At 39.9% G+C, this 26086-nt stretch overlaps 1 protein-coding gene across 6 annotated transcripts in view; it reads left to right on the top strand.

Annotated features, from left to right (window-relative positions):
* Positions 1–26086, top strand: part of CTNNA2 (catenin alpha 2) — a 1151703-nt gene that overhangs the window by 860482 nt on the left and 265135 nt on the right. The gene's annotated exons all lie outside the window — the stretch shown is intronic.

Below are 26086 nucleotides of genomic sequence, written 5' to 3'. Positions count from 1 at the left end.
CATTTGCATATTTGATAACTTTTTTTAGGGGCAAATTCAAGGCCTGGTGTCCTACAGATCATCTTTTGAGATCTGCAGATCTAGCCGATGAAGGCTGTCACATGGTTATTTAGTGATAGGCTCTCCAACCTTGTGGTGGTGGCCATGCATCCACCAGATATTGGATCAGCCTTCCTAAAATACCTCTTCAACTCCCTTTCATTGCCTCTCCCTTCTTCCTCCGCTGCTGTTGTTGCAGTGTGTCAAATCCCTCAGGCATATTGCTGTGAACCCCGAATATCTGAGACAGGTCTCAGTTACTTTAGAAAGTTTCTTTTGCCAAGGTTGAGGATGCACGGCTGTGACACAGCCTTAGGAGGTCCTGATGACATGTGCCCAAGGTGGTCGAGGTACAACTTAATTTTATACATTTTAGGGAGACATGAGACATCAATCAATATATGACAGATGTACATTGATTCCATTGGTTCCATCCAGAAAAGCGGGACAACTGGAAGCAGGGAGGGGGCTTCCAGGTCACAGGTAGGTGAGAGACAAATGGTTGCATTTTTTTTTTTGAGTTTCTGATTAGTCTTTCAAAAGGAGGCAATCAGATACACATGTATCTCAAAGAGCAGGGGGATGACTTTGAATAGAATGGGAGGCAGGTTTGCTCTAAGCAGTTCCCAGCTTGACTTTTCCCTTTAGGGTAGTGGGACCCCAAGATTTATTTTACTTTCACATTGCGTAGAAAAACGGAAAACAAAATACTTCATTATCACACTGTTTTTCCCTTCTATTCTGGGTGCTGCTGAACTAGAGTATACAATGCGGTGTTGTGGAGAGTGCACAGATTCACCCAGGTTTGAGACCTCCGACTGACTAGTCTTGTAAGCACAGGCAAATTTCTTAAGGCCTCTGAAGCTCCATTTATGCGTTGATAAAAAGAAGCTTTAGGGTTTTGGGTTATCGTGGAGGTGGGAGAAAACGAATATAAGTCTCCTGGCCTGTAGCAGACATTCATTTAATGATAACCGTTATTATTATCTTAAGATTTTAAAACTTTTATTTATTTTATTTTATTTTATTTTGCCAGCAGCTACCCTACGACCAATATCTAGATGCAAATTGAAAAGTTGGTTGAGCATTCAGCTCTTTATAGATAGCTTTATGCTTGGTAAAAACCAGCATTATGATTAACTTTTTTTTATAACTTTTATATCCTGCTTGTAATGGTGTGAAAAAAATGTTTAGAGATGTTGAAATAATGCAGTTTTTAAAAAAGAGGTAAGTATTCAATATCAGCTCTACTAACTAGTAGGGATTACATTCTCTTCTTTCCTTTGGTTGTTTTTTATTTTGTTGGTTTGTTTTTATCATTCAACTGAGTAGGATATCAGAAATAGTAAGCATCTGCTCCATTGAGATTCATAGCAACTTGTTAATTTCAGGTGGGATTGTGTTTAGATGTGACTTTTAGCAGTTGAGTTCCAAGATATTTATCAGTTTGCTCAGACTGTTATCATCATAATTTAGAAATCCACGTTACCAAATAAATGCATGCAAAAAATGACTTCTGAAAGCTTGACACATTCATAGAAAGATATTCCTGGGGTAGAGATCACACAATATCAATTTAGAATTTGATTGAACCTCAGAGGCCATATCAATGTCATACACTGTTTGGGCATATATTTACATTTAAGCTCTGAATTTCTCCCCTGTCCTGTCTATGTAATCTTTACCATTTTTAGACTTTCAGCATCTGCAAAGAGAGATTATAAAATACTACCCAAGTTATGGGTTGCACTGAGGATTAAAATGAAATAAGGCATTGAAAAGTATTTCATAGACTGGGAAATGTTGTCTACATTTTAGCTAGTTAGATTTTAAATTATTAGTAGTAATAGCGTGCATGTAGAGGACAGAAATTGTCTCACGCTGTAAAGCTAATTCCCATCATATAATCTCCTTTCTATAAATTTTCACGTGCATGTGCTAAATTTGGAGAATTGAATGCACTATACACAGATGCCATTTTTTTTAACCATTTTTGCTTCAGTTTAGAAAGCAGGCCAATGTGGGTACAAAAAGTAAGCCTTAACACAAAGGCCTGTGAAAAGTATCCAATTAGCCTGATTGATCTATTTTGTGCACAGATTTATTCTTAAGGCACTTACATGATACAGATGTTCTGGGAGATGTCAAATTTTCCTTTTGTGACAGCAAACTCCAAATTTAGGGGCATATTCTAAATATCTCTAACTGTTTTTAGCAGCCTGTTTTCAATGGCTGATAGGTTTGCCATTTTTAGCAAAAAAAAAAAAAAAAAGAAAAGAAAAGAAAATGAAAAACAGTGTGTGTATATATATATGTGTGTGTGTGTGTGTGTGTGTGTGTGTGTGTGTGTGTATATATTTGGCACGCTAGGCTAGTGGGTAGGAATGAGAAATGATGGTAGGAGAACTGGTGAAGTTTGGAACTGTCAGGTCAGCTGGGTGACTGTGCTCCAGGATATTGTAGTATACTTTTCTTGAACCCTATGTCTAAAGCTATAGGGTTAGTCAGCTCAGAGCAATACTTTGAAGAACAGGTTCATAAAGTTTATTTTCACTATATAGAGCATTTTGTTTGTCCTACAACCCCCTTCCTCAAGCTTCCAAAGAGGAGTGAGAGGTGCCTGGGCAGATAATCCCACCATCTTATTCTTATATTTTTATACCTATGCAAGTTATAGTGAACTAGGATTTTAAACGTTTTAGGTTATTTTGCCACAAAGGATATATTTCTCCCCCACCATTTTCATATATCTAAACGTTTAGAAAGGACACTTAAAAATAAGGCAGGGACTTCTTAAAGGGATAAATTTCTCTGTATCTTAGAAAGTTGGGGAATATACATATTCTTTGACCTAGTAATCTACTTCTAGGAACCTGTTCTACACAAGTGCTCACCCAAGCATGGAAGAATGTACATATACAGATGCCCACTGCCTTATTCTTTGTAAAAGTGAAATATTGAAATTGTGGTAGGCAGAAAAATGGCTCTCAAAGGATATCCACGTACTAAGTCCTGGAACCCATGAATATGTTACCTTATATGGAAAAGGAATTTCACAGATGTGATTAAGGTTAAAGACCCTGAGATGGGGAGAGTGTCTTGGATTATCAGGTGGATCCAGTTTAATCATTTGAGTCTTCAAAGGTAGAAAATCTTTCCTGGCTAGAGTCAGAGAGAGACGGAACTACAGAAGCACAGCCAGAGAGATGCTAAATTGCTAGCTTTGAAGATGAAGAGAGGAATGAGCCAAGAAAGTGGGCCGTTTCCAGAAGCAGGAAAAGGCACGGAAACAGATTCTCTTCTAGCACCTCCAGAAAGGAGTGTATGCCTGACTACACCTTGATTTCAATGCTATAGGATTTCTGACCTACAGAACTTAAGACAATATATTTGTGCTATCTTAAGCCACTAAGTCTGGTAATTTGTTATGACAGCAGTAGAAAACTAATTTGGCAACACAGATGCTAAAATATAGGGAAACACTTAAATGATAGCTCACTCCAAGTAGCAAGTATCATGAATTCACAACAAAAGGTTGAGGCATTTATATTGTACTGCCATGAAACATGGAAGAGTGTTGGTGAACTCTTGCTGAGTGAAAGAAGTAGGAGAACTCAGTGCAGACATTGTATCCTATTTCAGCGAAAAAATATTGTATATGAACATATTTGGGTGGTGTGTGTGTGTGTGTATGTGTTTGTGTGCATGTGTGAATGGAAAAAGATCTATAGCTACCTAGTGAAATATTACCAACAATTTCAGGGCAGGAAGGGCTGTGTGTTTGTGGGAAGGGGGGAATTCACCTTTTACTTTATTCATATAAATATTGTTCAAAATGTTTAATATAGACTATTGTGTAACTTTAAATACCATTTTTTAAATATGGAGGAAAAATATAGCCATAATAAGGCCAAGTCAATGCTGATTCATTGACAACTAGCCAGAAGACTTTGGTATGTCACCTTGACCAAGGACGACTTAACTATCGAGGAGAAAAAAACTTAAAAATTATCTAGTTCTAACACCTTGCTTTAGAGATAAGAAAGCTGGGATCTAATACAGTTCAGTGACTTTCCTGTCCTCACAGAAAGACAAAGAAGAAAATGGCAAATAAGATAAAGATATTCTGGCTTTTCACTATACCACACAGCCACTTACTTGTGTTTGTTACTGAAAGGGAAAAGAAATATCTTTTCTTACTCATCACTAGGTTCATGGCTGAGGCCCCTGTAACAAAAGGCAGATTAGTAACAGAAAAGCATACAAGTGTATTTAGTATGTTTTACATGACACAAGAGGCTTCATAAAGAAATGAAGACCCAATGAAATAAGTAAATCTACATATTTTTTAATGCTAGGTTTGATGATGACATAAATAGTTGTAGAGAAGTATGATTGAGCAAAAATGATATGATCTAATGGTAAGAAACTGGAGGAAACAGCATGGCCTGATTTTCACTTTCTTTTCTGTATCCCTATATCTTCAGAGTTAAGAATGTTCTTTCCCTTCAGGGTTAGGAAGGGTACTTCTCAAATGAGGGTCATATGACTGGCTTGAGGGGAGAAATTCAAGAAGAAAGTGAGAGTGACCTTTCTGCTTCTGCAGATTTCTCAAATGCCAAGATGCCATATATTGAGGTAGCATGTCCTGAACTCCATCATGACACAGCAAAAGCCATATGGCTGTCACATGATAGGCACTCAGATGAATTGTCCAAAATGTGGCCAATTCTGATTTTAACATTTACCCATAGCAGTCATTATCAGCAAATATGTATCAGATGTCAACTAAATATGAGGTAGTGAAGTGTTAACAATATAAAGATAATGATGATATAGTAGTATTATGAATAGCATAGACAAAGAAACCTGCAATTTTAGGATGACAGGAACCATGGTAGAAAGATGCATGAAGTGCAGTGCATACACACACACACACACACACACACACACACACAAAGGAACAAATAATGTTTGAGGAAATCAGGGATTTTTTTTTTTTTACAGAGAAGATAATATTTGAATGAGATCATCAATAAACAGGTGAAGAGAGAATGGGGAGCATTGTAGATTCTAACACAGTGGTCAATGTTATTGAATAAAATGATGGAGGGAATGTCAGCAGTGAGAATGCCACGTGAAAGAGCCTAGAGGCATGAAAGCACAGTCTATTTGAGCAATGGAGGTGGAAGGTAAGGTTGGAGAGCAAACCTGAAGTCAAATTGCCCAGGACCTTCTTGGACTTATCTTGTAGATGATAGGTTGGCATTGGAGAATTTCAGGCAGGTGAGTGAAGTAATGTATGCTTATTAGAGGTAATGATTAAATAATGGACTGGATTTTCACAGAGTGAAACTGGTGACATGAAATGACGTAAAATAGCTGGCCTAATAATTTTTCAGCTCCAGACTTAATTGAACTAATAATAAGGTGGTCACAAAACTTGTCGTCCAAATTGAAGCACTTCAGAGAGTGAAAGGAGGCATTATTATCAACTATGCAAGGACAATATAAGAAAATTTGAAGGAATCATCTCCCTCCCTATGAAACAAATTCATGCAGGTGTGAGATGATTGGATTTATGGATGATAATTAGCTGGCAGGTTGATATTTGAGGACTCTTAAACATAAGGCCAATCCATGGACTCTCATGACTATAGGATGGATGCTGTGGAACCCCAGAACCTCTCCATTATAACCTTTACTCATTGCCTTAAACCAGTCTCAAATTTACATTATTTCAATAATATATTTATTAAGGGCCACAAATCCCCATGCAAGCTCCATTTTTAGAGAAGTTTTTTTTTTTAAGCTGTTAGCTACTTTAGCCCTCATGTAGCAAAGGTTGCTCTTTCTTAAAATTTCTCTGTCCTTCCTAAAGAATTAATTGGACTTGAGTGTAGAACCTGGATTTGATCCTGGGTTTATCTCTCACTCTTTGGCCCTTGAGCATGTTCACTGGTGTCTTTGAGCATACCTGTAAAATGTTTATCATATGAGTATGTCATAAGAATTAAATAAACAATCAAGGTCAAGTGTTTGACACACAGTAGACACCCAAAAAATAGACATTGTCTTCATTTCATATCTCTTCAATGGGAAAACAGTTTTTTTTTTTTAATTGAGCCACGTTACTTCTCAGTCAATTTGCATTGTATTTGTATCATAGCATTTGCCTTACTCTATTTTGATTACTTTAAAAATTATGTCTCATTTGTTAAGCCAGTTGTTCTCAAGTGGGGAAAATTTTGCTCCCCCCTTCCCCAGGATACTTAGCAATGTCTGGAGATATTTTAGATTGCCATGACTGGGGGAAAAATACACTGGAATCTAATTAGCAGAGACCAGGGATGCTGCTAAATATTCTACAATGCCTAGGGTAGCCCTCCACAACAAAGAATTATCCAGCTCAAAATGTCAATAGTGCTGACATTTCGACTACAAGCTTTAGACTGTAACTCCATGCAGATTTTGACCATGATTGTGTTGCCATGGCCCAGTGCCTAGCCCTGTGATCATTCTATGAGTCTCAGTGTTAATTAGTGGAGTGGAAGAATCAGGACCTGATCATTCTATGAGTCTCAGTGTTAATTAGTGGAGTGAACGAATCAGGACCTGATCATTCTATGAGTCTCAGTGTTAATTAGTGGAGTGAATGAATCAGGACCAATGGTTTAGCCATGATCCAGCTTTGCATGTATTTCTTCACTCCCTTTAGTCAACATGTAGGTTGTTTTCATGGTATCTCAAGCACACAGCTACCCACTGCTTGCTTGAAGTACTAGGAATAGTAAACCTGAACTCTGAAAGGGACATCATTAAAGAAATATTGCCCATAAGGGGATAGGTATCATATAGTTACCTAAAATACTTCAAGTTTCTTAATCAAAAGCACCTGCAAGCTTTCACATAGCATATAGAAGTTCTATTTTTTACCTGAATTAAACCGTGAGAGAGCATGAGATTAAATTTGTCTCTGGATGCTTACTGAAATGAGAAATATTTGAGGACCAATAAGGAAGGTGGCTTTACTTTGCTTTATTTATTTATTTACTTACTTACTTATTATTTAATTATTTTGCATCCTATAGCTGCCAATTTTTAATAAGAGATGTAAGACTCTAGAAGGAGCTTGAGAAAGCCTGAGGAAACCAGCCTGGCATTCAGACCAAGAAACCTGCTCCTGGGCTTGGGAAATTTCTAATTGTTGGATGAGATGCTGCTCTTTTGTTATTCAGACAAACTGATTGACATGAGTCTTGTGCTGTGAAATACTGAAGAGCTTTCCGAGAATTCACACAAGAGATTTCTGGAGGCTGTCACATCCTCCCTACCTGTCCTCATCTCAGCTCTCTAGAACTCCTTGTAGCCTAATCAGTAATGTCATCAAACCTCAACAAACCATTACTCTGGTATTTCCTGTTACACCATATCTTAGTTTGCTAGGGCTACCATAACAAAATACCAAAGACTGGGAAACTTTAAAAAAAAAAATGATTTCAACTCTTATTTTTGATTCAGGGCAACAGGTACAGGTTTGTTATATTGATGAATTGTATGATGCTGAAGTTCGAGGTGCAGGTCCCATCATCCAGGTAGTAAACATAGTAATCAACAGGTAGTTTTTCAGTCCTCCCTGGCTTCCTCTCTTTCCACCCTGGTAGTTCCTAGTATCTATTGTTTCCATCTTTCTGTACCAATGTTTAACTCTCACTTATAAGTGAAAACATGTGGTTTTTGGTATCTGTTTCTGTGTTAATTTGCTTAGAATAATGGCTGCCAGCTGCATCCATATTGCTGAAGGAACATGATTTTGTTCTTGTTATGGCTGTGCAGTATTCCATGGTGTATGTGTAACACATCTTCTTTAACCAATTTACCGTTCATGGGTACCTAGCTTGATTCCATGTCTTTGCTGTTGTGAATAAGATGGAGACTTATTCACAGAAAACAACAGAAATTTGTTTTCTCACAGTTCTGGAGACTAGAAGTCTGAGATGAAGGAGTCAGCAGGGTTGGTTTCTTCTGAGGCCTCTGACCTTGACTTGGAGATGGTCATCTTCTCCTTCGGCCCTCACACTGTCTTTCCTCTGCGTGTGTGTGTGTGTGTGTGTGTGTGTGTGTGTGTGTGTGTGCCCTAATCTCTTCTTTAAGGATACCAGTCATATTGGATTAGGGCTGAGATCATTAGGACTAATGATCTCATTTTAACTTAATTACCTCTTTAAAGGTCGTATCGCCCAAATATAGTCACATTCTGAGGTCTTAGGGTTTAGCACTCCACAATGTGAATTTGAGGGTGGGAGAGACACAGTTCAGCCCACATCACACCTCTACAGGACTCAACATTACATAGGTGCCCAATAAACACTTACTTAGTGGAGTGATATATCGTTTGAAATGGAGTGTGGTGGCAGGCTCCTTCAGCCCAGCTGATGTGATTTGCAGCCTGCAGATTCTTCCCCACCCCAGGCGAGCACAGATGGAAGCCTACTCCTTCTACCCCTGGAGTCACTGTGCTTAAGAAAACAAAATTATGATACTCAGACTGTATTTAATGTTTATTAGGTTGGAAGTTCTTTCTTTGTTTTCCATTTAACAGGCTTTGGTTAATCACAGGAGAACGGAGACAAGGGAGAAGAGAGGGTTGGGATAGCCTCGGGAAAGGCACAGGAGGTCCTCTGGAGGGAAAAGGGCCTCCCCAGGAGGTAGGGATTTCTATGGAGCTCTCAGGATGAGGAAGAGAGGGGGAAGGGAAGTATACAGTTTGGTTCTTATAAACCTGGCTTTGTGTTTGTTTACATGTAGGTTGTGGGGAGAGGGGTGGATTGCCAGGAAACTTTGAGCTTGGCACCAGTCTGGCTTCTGTACAGGTAATGAAAAGACTTGAACCCATAACATGGTGACCCACCCTCAAGTCAGACTTATAGCTGGTTTTACTCAGGACTTTTTACTACCTTTTGATTCCTGGTTTCTGGCTTCTTTTTTTTTTTTTTTTTTTTTTTTTTTTGAGACGGAGTCTCACTCTGTTGCCCAGGCTGGAGTGCAGTGGCGTGATCTCAGCTCACTGCAAGCTCCGCCTCCCGGGTTCATGCCATTCTCCTGCCTCAGCCTCCCAAGTAGCTGGGACTACAGGCACCCGCCACCATGCCCAGCTAATTTTTGTATTTTTAGTAGAAACAGGGTTTTACTGTGTTAGCCAGGATGGTCTCGATCTCCTGACCTCATGATCCACCCGCCTCGGCCTCCCAAAGTGCTGGGATTACAGGCATGAGCCACCACGCCTGGCCTTCAAGTCAGACTTATAGCTGGTTTTACTCAGGACTTTTTACTCACTTTTGATTCCTGGTTTCTGGCTTCCCTTTCTGACTTCCTCTAAGTACCTCCTATTTTGGTAGTAGAAATGGGATCTCTGGCCAGTTTTATTCCCTTGGTAGTTCCTGCTTTGGATCCACCACAGCACACAGAAGCTCCAGGATAAGGTCTGAAGGTCTGAGTCACTCTTTGCCTTAAACTATAAAAATATATCTCTTTTTTTGCCCCTCCCACATCTCTACCATTATTTGATTTTTTTCCCCTCAGTTTTTTGTTTAGAGTCATACATATGTCTAATTCCTAAATCCTAAATTCCTGATGAACTGATTTCCTATGGGACCAGAGTTTGTTTTATTTAACTCTTTAAGTTTTCTTCTCCCACCCTTCACACAGAGGTTTCCATCTTGCCTTTCTATTCTATCTGTTTAGGTAACAGCTGTCTATTTTCTAGAATGACAACCATTTTAGGTCACACCTTCATTAAGAAACTTTTGCCAGCTACTGGACTTAGTAGACATGCCAGCAAACTAGAGAGATGAAGTTCCTAATTGAGGTTTATAGGCTAATGGTAGAAACAGGAAAAAAAAAACGGTAAGTAAATTGTCTATGTAACATCCTTCTTAGTTTTATTAGTGTTTTAGCAGGGAACTTCTGGAGTCACTATAAATGAGTTACAATTCTTTAATGATAGATAGATCTCTAGACTTTGCATCATGGTGGAGAGGACATTTAGAAAAGAATGTTTTTCTTGCTGTTCAGACCCAGCTCTGGAGGCTGCTACCTTCTGAGGTGTGCATAAGTGATTAGCAATTCCCTTCGAGGACTCCCCATCAGTGTGGGGCAGACATGGAAAGCCTGCTGCATCTGGCTTTCTAATTTCTGCAAGGCCATCCCTTCCTTGATATGCCAAGTGAGGGTGACTGAAATAGAATCCACTCTTGATGCTTGGGGGATCTCCTTCTTTCTGGCAGTTACAGGTGCTCAGTTTGATTACAATCATCAGTGAGGTGTGTTCATTACTGATTTCATTACCCATGCAGAGGACCGAAAAGGAGGAATCAGTCCCCAGCATTTGCTCCCTATCTTTCCCCAGTAGAAGCTACCACGGTTGTCAGAGCTTGAATTCCTCATGACTGGACTATAGAAGTGAAATATCAGGGTCAATGTCTGGTTCTCCTTTTTCATTTGCCTCATATATGAGTATGTCATGAATGGATTTTAACTTGGTGAAAATTTCACAAGTGTTAAATATTACTCAGATACTCAAAGATTTCCAAATGGCAAGTCTTGGTAAATCCAGATCCAGCCTATAAAACAATTTATTCTCCCTAGACATTCAATCCATCTGTCTTCCATTTATCCATAGTTCAGATTCTTGGCACTGTGCCTTTCCTTAGGAAGCTTACTATCACAAGAGGAAAAGATCAGGGTAAGGAATTTGCTTATTGGATACCATTTTCATGCTAGACTCAGAGATAGACATGTTGTATGCATTTTCTTATTTTTACCATAATCTTGGGTTAGGCATTATTTTCACTATTCTGCAGATGAGAACTGAGATTCAGTGAGTTTAGGAAAATTGCCCAGCCTCACACAGCTGAGCAGCTGAGATGTAATGTAAGTCTGTGTCTACTTCAAAAGCTCTTGGAAGGAAAGGAAGGCATGTGGGAGAGCATGAAGGTTGAGGAGGTAGGAAGACTGGAAATTGCATTTGCATTGTGATTTTACATAAGAAGGTAAAATGAGATAACATTGATTTATTTATCAAAGCATCCATCTTTCCCCACCCTAAGTCTTAGTGTCATAAGCCTTCTAGGAGACTAAGATGAACCTTGGAGCTAGCACTATGGCTTTCCATGGCGACACATGGCCAGATAGGTAGCTCTGGATGCAAATAAGCAGGTTGGTATGAGATTCTGGAAGAACTAAGATTTTGGAATTTATCTTCCTCAGTCATCTATGGTCCCATCTCTCATCTGTGGCCAGAGGAAACTTGACCTTAACATTCTTTAACTCCCAAGTCTAATGTCACTACAAGACTTTATTGAGTACAAGGGAAACTCCTTTTGGGGGCATTGTGCCTGACACTGGGAGATGTGGTCTCTCCCTGACATAGTTTAAACTCTATCAACTGGGAGAGTACCTGCTTACAAATAGCAGAGAAGGGGGCCAGGCGCAGGTGGCTCACGCCTGTAATCCCAGCACTTTGGTAGGCCGAGGTGGGCGAATCACGAGGTCAGGAGTTTGAGACCAGCCTGCCCAACATGGTGAAACCCCGTCTCTGCACTAAACATACAAAAAATTAGCCGGGCATGGTGGCGCGCCTTTAATCCCAGCTACTTGGGAGGCTGAGGCAGGAGAATCACTTGAATGCAGGAGACGGAGCTTGCAGTGAGCAGAGATTGCGCCATTGCACTCCAGCCTGGGCAACAAGAGCAAAACTCTGTCTCAAAAAATAAATAAATAAATAACAGAGAAGACATAATGTCACATGAACTTGCAGTATACACACACACACACACACACATTCATTCATATGCACACATATTCAAATGCAAGGCATGATCACAACATTTTAATTTTACTCTGCTGTGTTGTATATATGATTAACAAATGCATCATCAGCAGTTTAGGAGTTATTCTCAACCTACTCCAATAGTTTCCTATAATCAGTGTTAAAAATCCAGTTTTCCATAGGGCCGATGACATAATTAGAAGCAACAATAGTTCATTCCCCTCAGCTTATTCTGAGTGAACAGAGAAGCTTCAAGCACCCACCTTTAGCCCTATTCTTGCCTTTTTCATCAGGGCTTGGAAGACAGGGAATAGCTACAGCCAGGTATCTCACTATGAGGGATGCGGGGTGAGACCACTTGGTGCCAGCTTTCCCCAAGAAGGCTATTCAGGGCTTTCTTTGTCTGCCCGACATCAGAAAGCACTGATCTGTCGTGGTATCGGGAAGGGAGTTCTGTGTAGGCTCTGGGGTCAGGGAGAGGCAGGGTTTTATCTTGGCTGTAGAGGATGCTTCAGGATGGGGAAAAGGGCAGAAGTGGGATATAGGAGATTATTATGGGGTGCTCAGAGAAACTCTTCTTCTTGAGGGCTGGGGCATAATTACAAGGGAACGGAAAGGTTGGGATCATAGAAAGAGGAACTTGGGAGTGAATTTTCTTAAAATATTAGGAAACAGCATAGTGTAGACAGGTTTACAAGCAGAAGCTCTGAAATATTGCCTGTATCAGGATCCTGGTTTTTTGTTTTACTTTTGTAAACTTGCAAAAGTTTCTTAAGCTCTTTATGCCTTAGTAAGATAAGCAGTCACTTTTATCTCTTTGTCCATCGTCTCAGCTAACCTTATTTGATGTCTACAGGTGGATATGACAATAACAGTCAAAGAATTTGGGAAGCTGATATAGCTTTTTCTTTCTTTGTGCAGGGACTTTTTTTGAAATGTTGTTACAGGGTATGCCTAGCCTGTATTGTTTTAGTTTGTCAGAAAGTATGGCTTTTCTCTTCTAATTAAGTGGTTTGATTATGAATCTCTTGGGTTTTTTTAGATATAGTGACTAATTCACTGGGAATTAAGCAGAATTGCCTTAATTGTGGATTTTGGTTCTATTTCAGGTGTACTTCCAGTAAATGGTTACAAAAATAAGTTCCCAAATTAGGTTAAACAATGGAATTTTGAAGGAAATATGAAAATACAGATTCCTAGGCCACAATTGGAGAGATTGATTAATCAAATGATTAGTTGGTGTGAAACCCATTGAACTATCCTCCTGTTTCAAGAATTTATCTATAATTTAAAAATGTTTATTAAAATGGAAAATTTCCATGCCCTACCCTAGAGATACTGAAACAGTATTTTGGGAAAGGGACCAGGAATCTTCATTTGTTATAACTATCTCCTATTAACAGTTTTAAGCCTATGGACTATTGAGTCTAAGACTCTCCTATTTATTTTCTCATTTTTTAGCCACCATTTACCACTATTTAACCAGCAGCAGCACCCTGAGGACTTAAGTTACGTAAAAGTTTTCATTAGCAGCCATTCATCAATGTCTTGCACCGTTAGAGATGTACTTTCTTTCTTTCTTTTTTTTTTTTTTTTTGAGACGGAGTCTCACTCTGTCTCCCAGGCTGGAGTGCAGTGGCACGATCTCGGCTCACTGCAAGCTCCGCCTCCCGGGTTCACGCCATTCTCCTGCCTCAGCCTCCTGAGTAGCTGGGATTACAGGTGCCTGCCACCATGCCCGGCTAATTTTTTGTATTTTTGGTAGAGACGGGGTTTCACCATGTTAGCCAGGATAGTCTCGATCTCCTGACCTTGTGATCCTCCCACCTTGGCCTCCCAAAGTGCTGGGATTACAGGTGTGAGCCACCGCCCCCGGCCAGAGATGTACTTTTGGGAAGAGATGTTGCTCTTCTGAATTTCTAAGCAGACAGGGAGGAACAACTGAGAAACTCTCAGCCTCCCGCAAGGGCTCTGAGGAGGCCTTGGAGGTCAGGAGCCAGCAATGGAGAATTAAGTCTCTCCCAAGAAGTTCCCCCAGTTTTGGCTGTTCAGCCTTTTTCACTTACAGCCGAAGACTTTGTGTTGTCATAAGAATCCATTGAAGTGTGAGATATATGCGCAATCTGAAAAGGTATAAGCTTGTAGGATGACAACCTAGGCAAAGGTCTTATTGTGTGTATTTTTTGTTTTTGTGATTTCTTTCCCTACAGCTGGCCTGCAGAGATTACAATGCACTTCTTAAAATTCCCTGCAGACCTAGCAAACTTTCGGTTAGATCCCAGCATAGGAAGGAAGATCTCAGTGTATGACTGGATATAATATGCATTCTCAAGTCTCCCCCTTCATAGACACAGTGTACGCTACAGAGAGCAAAGTGTAATTTTAAGAACCTTGTAATTCTTTACAAATTAACACAGCAGATGGTGTTTATGGGAGCCACATAGTGAGGAATATTTGGGACGATGTGAGACATGTGTTCCAGGGTTTCGGCCTGCTTTCTACATAGTTTAGTTTTTAACTGTCATGCTACAAAAATTCCATTTTGCCTCATAAAGTTTTCATTGGTTCCAAGTGTGAGGGAATGCCCCAAGAGATAGTACTAGTATGACAGACTCCAAGCATGCTCAGTGAGGTCCCTGATTCACCTAAGCCTGAGGAGTGCCAGTGGCTTGCACCTTCATGTTCAGGAGGTGGTAGTCTCCTGGGTGTTGGTGCTGGGGTTGGGGGCAGCCTGGCCTTCCCCCAGCTTGGAGATCAGTTTGAGAAGTCGAGGAAGAGCACAGAGCTTGATAAGCTTCACCCAAAGTGAGCAAAAGACAACATAAGTGGGCTAACAATAAGGTTAGCACCTCTAGATTGGGGCTTGTTAGAGTGCACATAGTTAAAATATTTCTTTGGTTGTTTTAACTGTTCATATAATTAAAAAGAAGACCTTATTTCTGTGCTAGTTCCCTCATAATGTTAAGAATTAAAGTGCTTGGGACCTGTGTGCTTGCTTTGAAGACAGTGCTGGCATTTTGGAGGGGGACATGAGAGGGAGAAAACAACGAGATAGAGATTGAAAGATGGTGCTGCCAGAGAGGACAGGAAGAGGTCATTCTCACAGGCTTTGGCAAAGACAAAGAGAGGTCAGAGTTGATTTGGGCAGGCAAAACAGCCCTGGCTCTGGCACTAGAATGGAGATACCTTTGGGATCCCCTAGGATGCAAAGAGTCCTTGGTGCTCCCAAACCTTGCACTTCTTCTGCCCACTGGCACCCACATACTTTCCTCACTTTCCTTTGCTGTGGGGCTGGCAATGGGAAAGGTCCCAGGTGTTCTCAAATACATCCTGCCTCCTTGTTCCGTTAAGGGTTCTCATCTCTTAGAAGCACCATTTTATCGAATCTATTCTCTTTCAGTTCCTACTGTTTTCAAGCTTATCTACTCCCACCACTCACTACTTTGATAAAAGCCATTTACTCTTTGTACTTCTTCTTCCAAAGGTATATACATCTTAATCCTATGCATACAATCAAAAGCTTTGGCTCCTAGAAATTTCCATCTTTTTCCCGCATAGGGGAGGTATTTGAGCAGGGAAGAAAGGGAATGAGTGTATAAAGTGTAAAAAGGGAATGAGAGTAGGCAACAATATGACTCTACCGTTGGTGAAGACACAGCGAGCCACCAATTCCACCTCTGCACCTAGCCTTGTCTCCAAAGATCGGTATCATGTAATTAAGCCAAGTAGCTAGAATACTAACTATTTCATTCATAGCCAATACATATTTATATGTACATATCTATACATATTTCTAATTTACTTAGCACCGATTCTGTGTAAGGCACTGTGCCAGAAACTTCAGTTTCAAGGAAATGTAATGGTCTGACACTTTCCTATCCTTGGGCAGCTGTGCCTTTAATTGGATAAAAAAAAAAAATATGCTCATGACAAGTTTCTGAACACTACAGGATAGTAATGATGCAGCTTATATTATTTGTATACCGTCTGACATCGGAAATTCAATTAACAATGCAAGAGGTTTGCAGAATATAGAATTATTTCCTTGGTGAGAATTGTTCATAAAGAACCAAATAAATGGTAGAGATGGCTATAGGCACACAGAAGAGGCTGGGTTTCTGTGAACTGGGAGGGCAGGGAAGGGGTGATGGAGGAATTACAACATGAGCTGGCTCTTGATAGAATGGTAAATGAGGCACAGGGAGGCCAAGACTGTGGGTCCCCACATAGACATACTTTCCATAAATTAAAGTTACCCTCTGCCTGAATGTTTTCTGATTTCTGTGAATTCTCAGCAATGTGGACCCAGTTATTGACCTCTTTTTGAGATGGTAGAAAAATGCCAGACTCTAGGGATTCTTTAGGTGTTGAAAGCTTTAACTGTAGCTGAGTGGTTTGGGGAATATGCACTTAAAAATGAAATGGAACTTTTAATTTCATTGAAATTTAAATTATTTATTCAGTTTGGGTATGCGTGTGTGTATGTGTGTATAAAATCAATGGGAATTTGCACTTTGCCTTAACTACTTTTATCTCAACTGTAAAGATGAAATGGCATTTTTTAGCAGTTTGCTCAGTTCATGGTCTCTTACAGGCTTAGAAGGGGTATGTGGTTAATTAACCCCAGCTTTTAGCAATCACCCAAGCTCGGGGGGTTGGCACTATGAAAAATGTCTTTTATGCAGGGTTGCCTGGCAAGTAATCACTGAGGACTACACCTGTGTTGATAAAATAAATCAAGGAACAAGAATTGTAACCTTACACAGGTGCCAACTACTTCCTATGGCTTTGATCAGCAAATTGTGAAGTGGGTGAAATTTATTTTTAGGACTCCATATTTTCCAAATCATCTATCTGTTTCATACCTGCTGCCTATCCCCAGGTGCCTACTTGGACCATCCATCTTTCTATCAATAAACAAGCATTTCCTGACCATGTCTTAAGAGTTTCATCCTGAGTTCTTTGGGAGAAAACCAGGCATGTTCTACTCACAAAAAGCTTGGGTTGTATTCTGCAGCCACACAAAAACTTATTAGGTAACACTAGGTAGTATACTGTAAATATATGCATGGTTTGGCACACTACCTACATGAAAGATGTGGTCAGAGGTGGGAGATTTTGAGCTTTTCTTTGAAGAATGGGTACAACCTGGCTAGGTGAATTGTGAGTTAGAAGGGGAATGGCCCCTTCCAGCCAGGCACCAATATGAGCCTATAAAGAAGGAGGACGTTTGTGAGTTGTTGAGAAAATACAAATAGATTAGAATTGGACCATTATGAAGGGGAGACCAGATTCTGAAGCCCTAACATACAGGCCCAAGAAAAAAAAAATTACCATTCAACCTAGCAATTTCATTACTTGGGTATATACCCAAAGGCATATGAATCATTCTACCATAAAGACACATGTACTAATTTGTTTATTGCAGCACTATTCACAATAGCAAAGACATGGTCTCAACCTAAATGGCCATCAACAGTAGACTGGATAAAGAAAATGTGTCACATATACCATGAAACACTATGCAGCCACAAAAAAGAACAAGATCATGTTCTTTGCAGCAACATGGATGGAGCTGGAGACCATTATCCTTAGCAAACTAATACAGGAACAGACAACCAAATATCACATGTTCTCACTTACAAATAGGAGCTAAATAACAAGAACACATGGACACAAAGAGGGGAACAACAGACGTTGAGGTCTACTTGAGGGTGGAGGGTGGGAAGAAGGAGAGGATCCGAAAAAATATATATCAGGTACTATGCTTAGTGTCTAGTGACAAAATAATTCTTATGTAGGTAAACTCATGTCACAAAATATCTGCACTGTCTGGCACACTACCTGCATGAAGGATTTGATGTGACACATAATGTGTGTGACACATTTTAGAAACCTGCACATGTACCCCCGAACCTCAAAGTTAAAAGGAATAAAAAAGATTCAAAAACAAAAAAAGGAAATAGGACTTCAGTAAAATCTAAATAAGAATTCAGGAATACTGAGCTGAGGAAATTAAAGCTTGTTCTTAGCAGGCCATAATGAGGATGATGAGGGAACGCAGTCAACAAAGGATGCTGTGGCATTCGAGATCCCCACTGTGGTGAGTGGGTGTCGTGGAAAGAGAGATTTGAGGAACAGTATGAATCCTTATAGACTTTTTGATGGGTGGTTTCTCAAGGTTAGTAACTAACTGGATTTAGGGGAGAAATACGATATTAAGATTTAGAGCTGGGTCAGTAATTAGTGCTGGGGAAAACCCTGTGAATGAACCTAGATGCCCTGCCAAGACATGAACTCCTCAGACAGTGCTCCAGACCTTGCCTGAGGTCTGCCCTGATCCCCACCACTGTGCTTTCCAGTTACTGCAGCTTAGTATTTTAAGATCTCTGGTTTAATAAGACCCTTTTCTTTATAAGTGACAGAAATGCCACACGAATAAACATGGAGGCATTTATTAACTCATGGCACCAGGTAACCCATGGATAGAAACTTATGGCTTTAAGTGCAACTAGATTCAGGAGGCCAAGTGTTTCATTCATTGACTTAGAAAAATTTACTGAAAACCTGTTACATTCCAGGTACAACTCCAGGTTCTATATAATGACAAGCAAAACAATTATTTTATAGGTTAATGTGTTTTATATACTAAATGCTTGTGTCCCCTCAAAATTCAAATGTTGAAACCTCCAATGTGATGGTATTTGGAGGTGGAGGCCTTTGATAAGTGATTATGTCATGAAAGTGGAGGTCTCCTGAATGGGATTAGTGGAGGCCTTGATAAGTGATTATGTCATGAAAGTGGAGGTCTCCTGAATGGGATTAGTGGAGGCCTTTGATAAGTGATTATGTCATGAGGGTGGAGATCTCCCGAATGTGATAAGTGCCCTTATAAAAGAGACCCCAGAGGACTCCCTTGCCCCCTTGGCCATGTGAACACACAAAAAGAAGACAGCCTTCTTGGAATAAGAAGTGGGCCCTCACCAGACACAGAGGTCTGCCAATGCTTTAATCTAGGACTTCCCAGCCTCCAGAAATGTGAGAAATAAATTCCTGTTGTCATAAGCCACCCAGTCTATGATATTTTTGTTATAGCAGCTCAAATGAATTATTAATAAAAGAGCACATAATGGAAAATATGAACCATTTTGATTTGACTCCAAAAGCTGACTTCTCTTTTCTTCCCCTCCTTCTTCTTCCCTTAAATTTATTTTTCTCCAATTCTTCATCCCTTTCTTGCCGCAGTTTCTCTCATCATCTCTCCCTCCTGTCTCTGTCTTTCTCCGTCTTCCTCTGCCTCTCCTTCTTTCAGCTATGCTTTTCTTTTTGTGGGGTCTATTTTTGGAGACTCCCTAAGTAGTTCAAGGTTTATCTAGTACCAGTTTATCAATCTCAGTGGGAAAATATGTCTCCTTCCTAATAATTCTACCTACAACCTGTGATTCTACTGCTGATTCTCACCGGTTTGGATGTTATTATCAGTTTGTTCCCTGCCCACAGAGTCTTGGTTGGGAGTTAGGAGGGCTGCTACTGAAATAACATGGATGGGTTGATGGGGGGATGAGAACAGGTGTTGATCTCTCTGAGCCAGTCCTGCTTTGCGCATTGTCCAGGCATATCCTGATATTGCTCTACTATCGGGTAGGGCCTGGTAGTCTCACCAATATTACCATATTCTTACATTATATATTGAGGATTATTTCCTTGAAAATGGATGCAGCCTGGCAGAGAAGAATCAGAGATACATCAGTGTTTCCCTTTTCACCTTTACCTCCTTCCCATCCCCACCACCACCTCAGAGACCAAGAAAGCTAGGTTGTGATGTGGTCAGAGTATGTTGATTATAGATTTGCTTTGTGGCCACTGTTCAACTTTCATCCATTCTAAAGAGATAGTGCCTGTTTCTTTTCCAAGAGAAATGTCCTTAGCTAGTGAAAAGGTATATTTAGAAAGGTCCACATGCTCCAACTATGATTTATACGTAATATAAAGATATTATGAAATGTTCAAGGTTCTATAAATAATGGTGCTATTTGTAATAAGGATATGATTTCTATATCCAGGGTTTCAGGGTAGGTGGGCAACCCTCCAAAAATGATAGTGTGACTGTTGGATCAATAGATAATTTTTTCTTCTCCCTCCTGTTGTCTAAATTGTAGGTTTAAATGACAGCAAAATGTGTTGGAGATAGAGTGCATGGCATATTATTGCTTTCTGGCATTCTGATGATTTTGACTTCCATTTCTTTCAAATGACAACAATTTGAAAACTGGGCATTTGATTAGCTCCTAAAACATCTAATATATTACAGTCACAGCTACACGATATTTTGAAGATTCCTTATACATTCAGCCATGTCTGCAGGTCCCTTCAAGGGAAAGAAAGGAAGTGATAAACATCTACCTTCTTACAACCATGTCCCACATATTAATATAGTACCCTGAAACATGGTTGATGTGCACCCATGGATCCAATGGAAGCACCAAGATGGTCGATTTATATTCCCAGGGCTTCCATGAGTGACCCCCCAGAACTGCATTATGTGTTTATGGTAGGATGAGGGGCTGGGATGGGAACAGTCTTTAAAGAAATACTCATTTTCTGGGAGGCCAAGGTGGGTGGATCACGAGGTCAGGAGATCAAGACCATCTTGGCTAACACGGTGAAACCCCGTCTTTATTAAAAATACAAAAAAATTAGCCGGGCATGGTGGCGGGCGCCTGTAGTCCCAGCTACTCAGGAGGCTGAGGCAGGAGAATGTCATGAACCCAGGAGGTGGAGCTTACAGCGAGCCGAGATTGCACCACTGCACTCCAGCCTGGGCAATAGAGCGAGACTTTGTCTCAAAAAAAAAAAAAAAAAAGAAATACTCATTTTCAGAGATTTATAAATTAATAATTTTTATTGCTTTTTGTTTTATAAGTTAGGGAGTCAGTATCAGTTGTGTATTATTCAGCATGTTTATATAAATCCATTGCAAACATCTTCAGAACTTCAGAAGGGGTGATGGGTATTTATATAGGGAGACAGTGGGGTGGGGATCCTTGTCCAAAGTGGGCCAAAGGAGGGGCCTTTATTTTGCAAAGGGGCAAAGAGCAGTGTTATTAAAAAGAAATTGTTGAAATAAAATATTGTTCTTTTTCTGAAGATTAATTGTAAGAATAGAAATTTCTGTTAATGGCTTAATCCTTCTATTTAAGGACAAACGAAATATAAAGGTCTTCAAGGTAGTATCTGATACTTTAGCAAACTGGACTTGAATTTAAAGCCAGAGGACGGGAGAATAAAGGGTCTCCTATTAAAAATCCAAGTCAGGAAATTTATTCCCTTTGCTCTCATGAATTCAAGCCATGGATCTTCCCCAAATGCGTTTTGTAAAATAGTTCTCAAAGACTAAAACAAATAAAGTTTAATAAACATGCATCTCCCTAGCACAACAGATGGCAACTAGGGAAGGTGCCCACAGCAATGTAGAGAGTAGTCCCGCCTGGCTTCGTTTTTTAATAACGATATTTATTAAATGGCTATGTCTATTGCACACTCATTCTCTGCAGGTAAAGATAAAGAAGAAAAGTGGGGAGCAGGCTCAAAAAAGGCATATAAGTTCTGCGGACAAAAAGCGGCAGAGGAAATACACCTCAAAGTGAGATTTTACTGGTAGCCTTTGAAGAGAAACACATGAAACTATAAAATCACAGAATCCTGAAATTTTAGAGAAGGGAGATCGTTTAGATATGGAATGGAAAAAGCCCTGGCTGGGAGTCTGGAGGTGCTGGTCAAATACTAATGAGCCAGGTGATCATAATCAGTCACTTCATCTCTCTAGACCTTGCTGTCCTTATCTTTGAGGGGAATGAGGAGGTGGGCAAAGAAAGACAGCTAACGTTGACTGAGTTAACTCTGCTGGTTAGGTATTGGCTAAACACATTACAGGGCCTATGTCTTTTTATGCTCCCCAAAAGCAAGCACTTAGCCACGTTTTAGAGATGAGAAAAACTTCAACTGCCTGTCAATTCCCAGCCCTTTCTGCAGTGTTATGATTGTTTCCCTGTAACAGGGAAGTATAGTTACAGGTGCTTGATGGTTTTTCTGCTTCTCATATTTCACGATTCCATAATTCATCCTTGGCCCTTTCATTCTACAGATGATAAGGTTGGAGTCTAGAGATGTGGCCAGGTCACTTAGGTGGTTATTGGCAGAGAGTGGTTACAACTAATTGGCTTTTGTTTCCTTCTGTTCAGCAAAAACAGGGAATAATTGGATGACTGACTTAACACCACACATTTTGCTTTTATTATTAGGTGATGATGTCAAAATAAATACTTACATCTGCTTTCACTTCAGTTTGTTAAAGTATGTTTAATTTGTAGAGCCTGGAGGGTCAGGGATGGAGAGCTAGGTGAGGCTTCTGGTTGACTCCTAGGCAACTAGAATGTGCTTGTGATGATCAAATCCTTAGTTACTAGACAAAATATGTCCCAGGACCTACTATGTAAAAGACTGAACTGGAGATTCTGCCCCTCATTTCACCTCTTAGAAATATCTCAGACTAGTTGTGTATTTAAAATGAACTGCCCCAAATATTGCCTCTTTAAAGAGAGAGAACTTTTTCTTTAGGGATACCAGTTTTTGGCAAGGTTTTTGTACATTATCTGCCTGGATGGAGAAAGCAGAAGGACAGGTGATCCAAAAATAGTTTCCATGTAGTTTCTAAATCAATTCTTTCATTTTTTTCCACATCAAAAATACTTTCCTAATTACCCTGAATAGTCTAAATGTCTTTTATTGTTTCTAGCACATTGACGTTGTGATTGATCGTCCTGCTAACCTTGTGAAGAAGACAGAGCATATATTATGCTATCCATTGTGCTTATGACAAAGCTCAGACTTTTTTAAAAAAATAGGGTAAATGGTTAGTCCAGGATCATGGAGGCTAATAATAGGGAGTTGACACTAGGAGGCAAGTCTCCGCTCCTTTCTTCCTCCCTCCTCACTATCCCCCATTGCTCTCTCCCTTTCTCCTCTCCTCTTCCTCCCTCTCCGTCTGTGTCTCTGTCTCTCTATCTCTCCCTCTTTTCCTCTCTCTGTCTCACTCTCAGTAGCTGGCTTCCTGTCCAGTTTAAACTGATGAATTTAAAATTATGGCCACATTTAGACATACAGAGCTGAGGAAAGTAGGACATAATGGCTTCCAAGTCCCCATTTGCCATGCAAAGCTGAGCGTTGACAAGCTACTATTGTTATTCCTGCACAAATACCTTATTTTTTAAAATTGGAGCTAAGAAAGGGCCAGTAAATTGACTATCCCATCCAGTGGCCCAAATTTCCTAAACCCTAGTCCTTGTTTTAACATTCCCCAGCCTTCATGTACAGTCACAACAAATATGGCTCCAGAGTCAACTTCATTTCTGAATTGTTTTCAGCCGAAGACTTTGAGGCTGGAGAAACCCAAGATCACAAATATTACACAAACAGAATCCGGACACGAGTAACATGGAATGATTAACTTTACCAGAGATTCTCTGGGCTTGCAGATCAAAATAAAGTTAGTAGTAATCACACTATAAAGAAGCTCTTATAGAAATAATTTGTCTCTGTAGCTAGTTAAACTGATCTCTTCACATCATGGAGAAAAAGCTGGCTCATTTCACTCACTGCCTTCCCAGAACCACCTTGCCTTCTTGTCTACATGACTTTCTTTTTGCCAGTCAAAGTGCCTCTCTCTCTCTTTCCTATTCTAATCTTACCCAGGGCTTAAGGTCCAGCTAATTTTCTCTTTCCTCTGTGACTTGACTTCCCAAAGGCAACATCTTCTCCCTCTTCTGAGCAACTCAGTCATTGAGCGTGCTAATCTTTCTGCATAGTTTTTGGTATTGTTCTGTTCTTGTGTTCTGGTCTATTCCCCTGTATCAGGAGCTCTTTGATGGTGAGAATTGTGACTATCACTTTTCATGTGTTCCCCACAGTGACCAATAGGACGCCTCACATCTAAGGGATGTGTGTTTTACAGTTGCAGGATATTGATGCCAGAAGGGATACAGATCCCACATGTTGCCCTTCTGCTCACAGAATGGGGCAACCAAGCCTCCCAAACGTGTCTGTAGCAACTGCAGTTACAATCTTGAACATGACTCTTTCCCCTGGGGGTAGGATTGTCAGATTCAGCACATAAAAATACAGGATGCCCAGTTAATGTGAATTTTAGGTAAACAATAATTTTTAAAGAATAAATATATCTGCACTGTTTTTTAAGTTTAAAAGTTTAAAATGTCATCTGATGCTGCATTTGCACAACTCACCTCATTCACCCTACCCTAATCCTAGCCCTACTGGATCCTGTCTTTATTTAAATTTTTGATATTTTATTTTCAACATGGATTTATTTGCATTAGTTTTGATTTTAAAAATATTACATTAGGTTGGGCGTGGTGGCTCATGCCTGTAATACCAGCACTTAGGGAGGCTGACGTGGGTGGATCACAAGGTCAGGAGTTTGAGACCAGCCTGGCCAATATGGTGAAATCCTGTCTCTACTAAAAATACAAAAAAATTAGCTGGACATGATGGCACGTGTCTGTAATCCCAGCTATTCAGGAGGCTGAGGCAGGAGAATTGCTTGAACCTAGGAGGCAGAGGTTGCAGTGAGCTGAGATTGCGCCACTGTGCACCAGCCTGGGTGACAGAGCAAGACTGTCTCAGAAAAAAAAAAAAAAAAAGTATATATTACATTAAAATATTATTTATCTTGATGACTGAGTTCCTTGGTGCCACCTTAAATTTTACATCTAAATTATACCCCCTCTCTCCCTCTTCACTCTCTTCGCACCAGTCCCAGGCCCATTTGATCCTCATTCTTCTCATCTGAAAAGTGGTTGTATAGATATGGCACTGGCAGGATGGAATAAGCCCAGAGTCTGGCATTTACATTCACTCAGTAATTATTTTGTGTATCTAAAGTGTCTCAATTTCTTTCTTTTCACTTTGAAAAGTTTAGTAATTGATCCTCCATCTGTTGCAGCCAAGTTTTCAACTAAACTCATAACTTTTAATGTTTGAAAGTAAGTTTTTTTATTCTAATAAAAGAAAAGGCCACAGGAAATTATGATTTTCAGAAGGATCATGGTCCAGAGCTCCACAAAGGTGCCCTGTATTTTGATGGCAGACAACCTATTTGCAAGGAGAGAACCAAACAGAAAAGGAATAGCCTTTGGCTGCTGAATTTGTGGCAGATCTGAACTTGGAGAGGCAGAGGGTTGAAGTCACACTCACTGCACAACCACATTCCCTTGAAAGATAGAGCAGCACGTTATTCTTCTCCATAAACTTTTGTTTTCTTGGAGCTATTTGTAGGCTGATATTTCAAAGTTGTAAAATGTTAGCCACTGTATTTTAAGCTCTTTCTACTTACAAACCTTAGTGTCTACATCTGAAAGAGTGAGTGTGTGAGTTTAGGGAGTGGGAAAGGATGATGGGGAATGGTAGGATTTTAGAAGACTAAAAATATATGCACATATGCCTTGGTTTGGGCTTTTTAATGAAAACCCTATAGGGCTGTGCATCAGACATTTGTTCAGAAAAAATAGTTAATTAAGCAAGTGGCAGGGAAGAAGAGTGACTACTTTAAACCCAGCTATGGAGAGCTGGAATGTATGTATCAGCTTTATGCTTCCCGGATTTTGTCACGGAAAGAGAACATTTAGAAACCTGTTGGATGGTAATTTTTATGCATTGCCAAATCATGTTATCCCATTAGGCACAACTTAAGATCTGGGATCTCATTTTATCATATAAGCAAATTACTACAGAGACCTACATGATTTTATAGAGACTGAGTAGGCCACAATAGTTGACTTGCCACTAGCACCATAAATAAATCAATCTGTAGCGTTTGACTAAAATTTAGATAATTTAATCAATTTGACAAGGTTTTTGAAAACATTTATCTTTTAAGGGGAAGATTATTGTCATCCATAAAGTTTATAGAGCTTTTCATCCATGGGAATCTTGTTGCTCTTTTAAAAAGACAATGGGGATTCTTTTCTGTTGAGTTTTAATTGTTTTTCTGTACCCACCAGAAAAAGGAGAAAAAGCAAAGAAATAGGAAACTAGTGAAACTTCCAAGTGAATAATTTATTAAAGAACACTTTTTTTTTCTCTACCTCTGCCTTTTGTAGTCATAAGGGAAATTTTCCTCATGACCTCAAGCTGTGGGTTGCT

The sequence above is a fragment of the Pan paniscus genome, chromosome 12 (genome assembly GCF_029289425.2).
Source record: "Pan paniscus chromosome 12, NHGRI_mPanPan1-v2.0_pri, whole genome shotgun sequence".
In the NCBI taxonomy this organism is placed as follows: Eukaryota; Metazoa; Chordata; class Mammalia; order Primates; family Hominidae; genus Pan; species Pan paniscus.
This window is presented reverse-complemented; position numbering and strand designations above follow the sequence as displayed.